We start from the raw sequence: 10,147 nt of genomic DNA on the forward strand, positions 1-10,147 counted from the left end.
TCTCCTCTGACTTCTGACATCAACAAGGCATTTTTGTCCACACAGCTGCTGGTCACTGTATATCGTCTTGTTTTCTGACCATTCTCTGTAAACTCTAGAGATGGTTATGCGTGAAAATCCTCGTAAATCAGCAGTTTCTGAAAAACTCAGACCAGCCCATGTGGCACCAACAACCACGGCACATAGTCACTTAAATCCCTTTTCTTCCTCATTCTGATGGTCATTTTAGACTTCAGCAAGTCGTCTTCACCATGTCTAGATGTGTGTTAACAAGCAATTGAACAAGTGTTCCTAATAAAGTGGCCGGTAAGTGTATATAGGCCAAGATTTTTGTTAGAATTAATAAATTAAAAGATTAGAAATAAAAAAGTGGGACATGATGCATAATATGTATTTTCATATTTAAAGTAGATCTGGACGCTACACAAACAAATGGCTTCCTTCTTAGAAGACAGAAAGGTTCTTTATGATGGGAGGGGACAGTAAAAGATCCAGTGTTACCCATCATATTGGATGGGCAGATTTCAAAGTAAGGGTCGAGGTGTGCTGCATAATTAAAATCATAATTTGGGCCAATCTGCCTATTGCAGCAGCAGAAAACAGAGATGATGGATTTGACCTTTCAAATGGTTGCTGGATCCCTTTTCCACACACACACACACACACACACACACACACACACACACACACACACACACACACACACACACACACACACACACACACACACACACACACACACACACTCTGAATCCTCCCTGCTGCTCCTCTTCTCAGTGGGGGTGAGCACATGAAAGGTGGACAAACCACCTCCTTCTGTCCCCCATCAGTCCTTCAAATCCTGTCCTGGGCTGTGATAAATAGCTTTTCTGCCCATTTTAACTTCACAAAGATGGATTTCATCACAGTAGATTTTCAAAACATAATAAATAACCATTTTATATATATATATATATATATATATATATATATATATATATATATATATATATATATAAAGCTTGAGAGTGGATTGATGAAATGATTCAGGCCCATTCCTTAAAACACAAACAACAGTCATTTTTGGGACATTCATTCATTCATTCATTCATTCATCTTCTACCACTTAGTCCAATTAAGGGTCGCGGGGGGCCGGAGCCTATCGCCAGCAGTCATAAAGCGCAAGGCGGGGTACACCCAGGACAGGACGCCAGTCTGTCGCAGCATTTTTGGGACAGTGAGATAATCTTTTGCACTAACTTTGTAGGATTGACACCCATTTTTATACGTAGCCCTTCCATTTTCAGACACCATGAAGCTGTGACTGGTGGCACAGCAGACATACGCTGCACTTTGCTGTGGGTCAAGCAACACAAGTCTGCAAGTCTTGGTGGCTTCCCTCACTAGTCACTCACTTTTATGAGAACTGCCTACTGCAGATAGATTTACCATACAGTACCATGCTGTTGGTAGTACTTAAAGCTACAGTGTGTAGGATTTAGTGCCACCTCGTGGTGAGGTTGCAGATTGCATTATGCTGTCACGGTTATGTTTTCTCTTCTTTGGCAATGGGGATTCATGCTCCCTTGCCTTCTGATCCTCCATTGCAGAAAAATAAGGGTTCTCAACCTTGTTAGCTAGCACTAGCAGACAGCGTAAAGGAGAGTAACCACTGATCCGTTTCTTCTTTTTTTTTTTTTCTTCAGTATTCCGGGTTCTAAAATGGTAGCTCCCTGGTCGGTGAATCCTGACCAGGGTTCACCTTGGTGTGAACCCCATCCTGATCAGGTCCGCATAATCACGGGTACACCTCATCAAAAGTCTATAATTGTACATTAGTACATATAAGAAATATTGCAGAAGTAACAACAGAAGTAGAAAACACTGTATTTAAAAAGCAGGCTTGATCCTGACAAAAGAAATTATCAGTTTTCCACACTGAATAATATTTGCACAAATTCCAGTGCTCTCTTTGACACTTGGCACAGAGTTGCTGTATGTTGCCTGTATGTTTGAATGTGAGCATGCATCCGTGACTTACATATAAGCCATCTGCCCTGAAACTCTAATAAAAACTCATCACCCAAAACCAGCTCATCTCATCCAAACATCAGCCAGGAATCCAGTAGCTTTGCCATCTGAATAAACAGATTTGGTGCCCTCCACAACAGGCCATAAAACCTCTGCCAGTCCCCTCTGCAAGCCGTGCTTCAGTCTGCACCCCAATCCTTTAAAAACTTGGGCTGATCTCAATAAAATGCTGTTGGAGGGCAGACGCACAGGACGTTCCTCCCTGCTGAATGTGGAGAGGACGTAATGGATTCCACAGGAGACTGAGGAGGATTCTGTGCATCTTAACAGATGAGAGAGACAATAAACCAAATAAATATGAAGGAGGAGCACAGAGTATGTAATTATGCAGGTTTTCTTCATACAATCGTAGTAAAGTACGAAACACAATGCCCAAAAATGATCACATATCCCACATCATCTTCAGTAAGGAGGCTATGATACCATCACTGACCACAAGATGGCGCACCTTATGAACCAAAACAACAACAACAAAAAAGTGGAAATCATTCTAATTCTAACTGTAACATGAATTTCTAAATATGAAGCGTGTCTTGCACATGCTGGTGGAAGTTTGCAGAAATATGCACAAAATGTCACACTCAACTTTTCATATATCATGAGAAGAATGCCGTTGGATCAGAAAGAGTTGATCAAAATCGATCCAAGTTTGACACAGATCAAGAACTGGGTGTCATTCATAAATATGGATTTGTTTAATTTAATTTGAAGGTATCCTTCAGTTTAACGCTGTTGGAGATACAGCGCTTTTTGTATGTTGTGTATAGTTGTTATAGTTGTGTGGCAAATCTTAGGTGTGTGTAGGTTCCTCTTTATTTAATTAAAAAGGAAAGGATAAAAGGCCCAGATTTCACATGAATGACACATATGATTGCAAGAGTCTTTAAGTGGTATACACACACACACACACACACACACACACACACACACACACACACACACACAGATGGATGGATGATACTTGTAAGAACAACTGTGATAGTTTACTGCCATCTACTGGACAATTCCTCTACAAACTTAAATGAGGGAGATCCTTAAATGATAAACATTTTCATATGTGGGACTGATAGTCTAGAATGTGTTTTGGTTTCTATACACAGTGGGCTGGTGCCACGCTTCACCACACCCACAACACCACGGAGCTGTCTTGGGTCCTGGATGGTGACCACCCACACAGATAACCTGTCCAACCCCACATATCTAATGTAAACATCTATTTGCCACACAAATGTGGGTGTCCGCTTGACCTTCTCCTGAGGTCCAGAACACTGAGGTACCTGCGAACTGGAGAAACATGACACGTGGTCAAAATGTCCAAAATCACTAAGGAACAGCTGATGTTGGCTTCTCTTCTTCTTCTTCTTCAGTGAACTTGTCTTCATGATCAGATGGTTGGTTTCTGCTCATCTTCCATCTTGTTGGCTTGTTGTTAGCGCTATTTTATTACTTAAGCCATGTTTGTATTTTATGTGGCCTTTTTTTCCATCTTCAGCTTCACACGTGGCCAGGCCATAAACATAAGGAGGCACCTTTCAAAAAAATCAGAGCAAATACTTGAGGTAATGTACTTCTCCTTGTCATTATGGAACATGAAGCAGATCATTCATCTCTATCTCTTCTGCATGTCCTCCCTCACCTCATCCACAATTCTCTGTCTATCTGGGAGCGATTGATTGACAGCTGCATTTAAAAAAAAAAAAACGTTTTCATTGTTATATAACAAAGACGCAATTAAAACCTCTGAGGTTCACTGTGTGGAACCTCAATAAGAGGTTGTGAAACCTCTCATTGTTCTTGTTTTGTTGGTTGTTGGCAGCTAGTTTAAAGATGTATTACTGCCACCTACTGAACTGGAGTGTCAACCAATGGTTTCGTAATTGGAAGCCAAAATAAATTTAAAAATAAATTCAAAAGAAGGGTTCCTGGTAAAATATTATACTGTTATGATGGTATATTAGAACCGTTGTTGGTTTAAAAAGCACATGGGTGGGGGGCACTTAAAGAAAACTTGGAATACTGTTTGAGATCACTCACTCATCTTCAACTGCTTACTCCAATTAAGGATCACGGGGAGCTGGAGTTGTTTGAGATCATATCATAAATTTGTGAGAAATAAAATCAGAATTTAGGGAGTCATAAATCAAAATGGGGTTGTTGGGGGGTGGTTTAGGTAAATTTATTTATTTTTCTCATAAAGTTGCAATTTTAATCTCAGATAATCTAGATCTATCTAATAGGGTTTTTTCCTTCTTGCAAATTTATGATTTTGTTATCTCTGAGAATATCATTTTTTGCCTAATAAATTTAGTACTTTTTCTCACATATTTTACTTTGTAATCTCAGTGACTATCTGAGTTTCTTATCATAAATTTGCCACTGTATGAAACTTTTTAAGTTATTTTCACAAATTTGTGATGTGTATATAAATTTGCTACTTTAATCTAAAAGAATCTCTGATATTTTTCTTGTAAATTTATGACATTGTAATTTCAGAGACTATCCAAGTTTTTGCTCAAAGATTTACAAATTTTAAACTCTGATTTTTTATTCTCTCAAAATATCAAGGGCTACCATGAATAATTATTTTCATAATCAATTTAACAATCAATTTTTCGATTAACTGATTAGTTCACAATATGTCAAATAATGGTAAAAAAGTGTTGATCAATGTTATACAGTGGCCTTGAAAAGTCTTTGTCCACACTATTCTGACCAAAGATGGAAAAAAAAAAAAATTTGAGACGATTTTCATGTCCGGGGCTTACCTCACAAACGTTCAGAAAAACTCTCAATTATTTCCAAATTTCACGTTTTTACTGGATTCTTTTCAGTCAAATCCAACATTACTCATGCCCTTGGACTAAATGAACACCATTCTGACAAAAAAAAATGGAACAAAAAATTTTGAGGCCAATTTTCATGTCCGGGGCTTACATCGCAAACGTTCAGAAAAAAACACAGTTTTTGCCAAAATTCCTGTTTTCACAGAATTTTTTTCAGTCAAATCCGACATTACTCATGCCCTTAGACCAAATGAACAGCACTCTGAAAAAAATGTAACAAAAAAATTTTGGCCAATTTTCATGTCCGGGGCTTACGTCGCAAACATTCCGAAAAACTCGCAATTTTTGCCCAAATTCCCGTTTTCATGGGATTTTTTCAGTCAAATCCGAAATTACTCATGACCTTAGACCAAATGAACACCATCCTGACAAAAATGGAACAAAAAGTTTTTTACATTTTTTTACTTTGCAAATGTTCCGAAAAACAGGCAATTTTTACCCAAATTCCCGTTTTCACTGGATTTTTATACTCATACAATACTCATGCCCTTGGACGAAACGAACAGCATTCTGACAAAAAATGGAACAAAAAATTTAGGGGCCAATTTTCATGTCCAGGGCTTATGTCACAAACGTACAGAAAAACATGCCATTTTTGCAAAAAATTCCCCTTTTGTACGGGATTTTTTCTGTCAAATTCGACATTACTCTTGGCGTTGGACCAAACGAACGGCATTCTTTTATTTGGTCAATTTTGATGTCCGGGGCTTACGCCGCAAATGTAAAGAAAAACATGCCGTTTTTGCCCAATTTCCCATTTTCACATATTTTTCTGTCAAATCTGACATTACTCATGGCCTTGGGCCAAACGAATGGCATTCTGAGAAAAAATGGAAGAAAATTTTTTTTTGGCAAATTTCATGTCCAGGTCTTACGTCGCAAACGTTCCAAAATCAGGTAAATTTTTGCCAAAATTCCAGTTTTCACTGGGTTTTTTTCAGTCAAATCCAACATTACTCATGCCCTCAGATCAACCAAACACCATCAACAAACAACATCGCAAATGTTCATAACAACTCGCAGTTTTTGCCCAAATTCCCGTTTTCCCTGGAGTTTTGTCAGTCAAATCTGACATTACTCATTCCCTTGGACCAAACAAACACCATTTTGAGAAAAAATGGAAGCAAAAATCTTTTGGCAAATTTTCATGTCTGGGGCTTACGTCGCAAAAGTTCAGAAAAACTCACAATTCTTGCCCAAATTCCCATTTTCACTGGATGTTTTCAGTGAAATCCGACATTACTCATGCCATTGGACCAAACAAACACCATCCTGACAAATAGTGGAAAAAAAAATTTGGGGGCCAATTTTCAGGTCCGGGCTTATGTCGCAAACATTCAGAAAAACTCAGAATTTTTGCCCAGATTCACGTTTTCACTGGATTTTTTCAGTCAAATGTGACATTACTCATGCCCTTGGACCAAACAAACACCATCCTGACAAAAAATGGAACAAAACATTTTTTGGCCAGTTTTCAGGTCAGGGGCTTACGTCGCAAACATTCACAAAAACTCACAATTCTTGCCCAAATTCCCATTTTCACTGGATTTTTTCAGTCAAATCTGACGTTACTCATGCCCATGGACCAAACAAACACCATCCTGACAAAAAACAAATGGAAAAAAATTTTTTTTGGCCAATTTTCATGTCCGGGGCTTACGTCGCAAATGTTCAGAAAAACTCGCAATTCTTGCCCAAATTCCCATTTTCACTGGATTTTTTCAGTGAAATCCGACATTACTCATGCCATTGGACCAAACAAACACCATCCTGACAAATAGTGGAAAAAAAAATTTGGGGGCCAATTTTCAGGTCCGGGCTTATGTCGCAAACATTCAGAAAAACTCACAATTCTTGCCCAAATTCCCATGTTCACTGGATTTTTTCAGTCAAATCCGACATTACTCATGCCCTTGGACCAAACAAACACCATTCTGACAAAAAATGGAACAAAAAATTTTTTGGCCAATTTTTATGTCGCAAACGTTCAGAAAAACTCAGATGTTTTGCCAAAAATTCCCGTTTTCACTGGATTTTTTTCAGTCAAATCCGACATTGCTCATGCCATTAGACCAAACGAACACCATCCTGACAAAAAAATTGAACAACAAATTTTTGAGAAAATTTTCAGGTCAGGGGCTTATGTCGCAAACATTCAGAAAAACTCGCAATTTTTGCCCAAATTCCCGTTTTCAGTGGAGTTTTGTCAGTCAAATCTGACATTACTCATTCCCTTGGACCAAACAAACACCATCCTGACAAAAAAATGGAAAAAAAAATTTTGGCCAACTTTCATGTCCGCGGCTGACATCGCTTACGTCGCAAACGTTCAGAAAAACTCGCAATTTTTGCCCAAATTCCCATTTTCACTGGATTTTTTCAGTCAAATCTGACGTTACTCATTCCCTTGGACCAAACAAACACCATCCTGACAAACAAAAGGGAACAAAAAATTTTTTGGCCATTTTTCAGGTCCGGGGCTGACTTTGTAAAGATTCAGAAAAACTCACAATTTTTTTCAAAATTCCTGTTTTCACTGGATTTTTTTCAGTCAAATCCAACATTAATCATGCCCTTGGACCAAACGAACACCATCCTGACAACAAATGGAACAAAAAATTTTCTGGCCATTTTTCAGGTCCGGGGCTTACATCGCAAACGTTCAGAAAAACTCACAATTTTTTTCCCAAATTCCTGTTTTCACTGGATTTTTTTCAGTCATTTCCAAGGTTACTCATGCACTTGGACCAAACTAACACCATCCTTACAAAAAATGGACAAAAAATTTTTGGGCAATTTTTCAGGTCTGGGGCTTACGTCGCAAACGTTCAGAAAAACGCACAATTTTTTCCCAAATTCCTGTTTTCACTGGATTTTTTTAGTCAAATCCGACGTTACTCATGCCCTTGGACCAAACGAACACAATCCTTACAAAAAAATGGAACAAAAATTTTTTTGGGCCATTTTTCAGGTCCGGGGCTTATGTCGCAAACATTCAGAAAAACTGACATTACTCATGTCATTTGGCCAGTTTTCATGTTTACGTCAAAAACGTTCAGAAAAACTCAAAATTTTTGCCCAAATTCCCGTTGTCCCTGGATTTTTTCAGTAAAATACGACATTACTCATGCCCTTGGACCAAACGAACACCATCCTGACAAAAAAATTGAACAAAATTTTTTTGGGCCAATTTTCATGCCCGGGCTTATGTCGCAAATGTTCCGAAAATCTCAAAATTTTTGACAAAATTCCCGTTTTCCCTGGATTTTTTCTATCAAACCCAACATTACTCATGCCCTTTGACCAAACAAACACCATTCTGACAAAAAATGGAACAAATATTTTTTTGGCCAATTTTCATGTCCGGGGCTTAGGTCGCAAATGTTCAGAAAAACTCAAAACTTTTGCCCAAATTTCCATTTTCCCTGGATTTTTTCAGTCAAATCTAACATTATTCATGCCCATGGACCAAACGAACACTATCCTAACAAAAAATGGAACAAAAAAAGTTTTGATCAATTTTCATGCCCGGAGCTTACGTCACAAACGTTCAGAAAAACTCGCAGGTTCTTGCCCAAATTCCCGTTTTCACTGGATTTTTTCAGTCAAATCCAACATTACTCATGCCCTTGGACCAACCGAACACAATCCTGACAACAAATGGAACAAAAAAAATTTCTGGCTATTTTTCAGGTCTGGGGGTTACGTCGCAAACGTTCAGGAAAAACTCACAATTTTTCCCAAATTCCTGTTTTCACAGGATTTTTTCAGTCAGATCTGACATTATTATGCCCATGGACAAAATAAACACTGTCCTCACAAAAAATGGAACACAAAATGTTTTGGTAAATTTTCATGCCGGGGGCGTGTGTCGCAAACATTCAGAAAAACTCCCAATTCTTGCCCAAATTCCTGTTTTCACTGGATTTTTTCAGTCAAATCCGACTTTACAAATGCCATTGGACCAAACAAACACCATCCTGACAAACAAAAATGGAACAAAAAATTTTTTGGCCATTTTTCAGGTCCGGGGCTTACGTCGCAAACGTTCAGAAAAATGCACAATTCTTTCCCAAAATCCTGTTTTCCCTGGATTTTTTCAGTCAAATTCGACATTACAAATGCCAATGGACCAAACAAATACCATCCTGACAAAAAATGGAACGAAAAAATTTTTCATGCCCTGGGCTTGCATTGCAAACGTTCAGAGAAACTCAAAACTTTTCCCAAATTCCTGTTTTCACAGTATTTTTTCAGTCAAAGCTGACATTATTCATGCCCATGGACCAAACGAACACTATCCTAACAAAAAATGGAACAAAAAGTTTTTTTGGTCAATTTTCATGCTTACATCGCAAACGTTCAGAAAAAGTCAAAATTTTTGCCCAATTTCCCTGGATTTTTTCAGTCAAATCTGACTTTACTCATGCCCTTGGACCAATCGAATACCATCCTGACAAAAAAATGGAACAAAAAATTTGGGGGCCAATTTTCATGCCCAGGGCTTACGTCGCAAACATTCAGAAAAACTCAGAATTTTTGCCAAATTTCCATTTTCACTGGATTTTTTCAGTCAAATCCAACATTACTCATGCCCTTTGACCAAACAAACACCATTCTGACAAAAAATGGAACAAAAACTTTTTTGGCCAATTTTCATGCCTGGGGCTTAGGTCGCAAACGTTCAGAAAAAGTCAAAATTTTTGCCCACATTCCCGATTTCGCTGGATTTTTTTCAGTCAAATCTGACTTTACTCATGCCCTTGGACCAAACGAATACCGTCCTGACAAAAAAATGGAACAAAAAATTTGGGGGCCAATTTTCATGCCCAGGGCTTACGTCGCAAACATTCAGAAAAACTCAGAATTTTTGCCAAATTTCCATTTTCACTGGATTTTTTCAGTCAAATCCGACATTACTCATGCCCTTTGACCAAACAAACACCATTCTGACAAAAAATGGAACAAAAAATTTTTTGGCCAATTTTCATGTCAGGGCTTTAGGTCGCAAACGTTCAGAAAAACTCGCAATTCTTGACTAAGTTCCTATTTTCACTGGTTTTTTCAGTCAAATCGGACATTACTCATGCCCATTGACCAAACAAACACCATCCTGACAAAAAAATGGAACAAAAAATTTTTTGGCCAATTTTCAACTCCGAGGCTTATGTTGCAAACGTTCAGGAAAAACTCACAATTTTTTCCCAAATTCCTGTTTTCACAGGATTTTTTCA

This window comes from Thalassophryne amazonica, chromosome 19 (assembly GCF_902500255.1).
Source record: "Thalassophryne amazonica chromosome 19, fThaAma1.1, whole genome shotgun sequence".
Lineage (NCBI taxonomy): Eukaryota > Metazoa > Chordata > Actinopteri > Batrachoidiformes > Batrachoididae > Thalassophryne > Thalassophryne amazonica.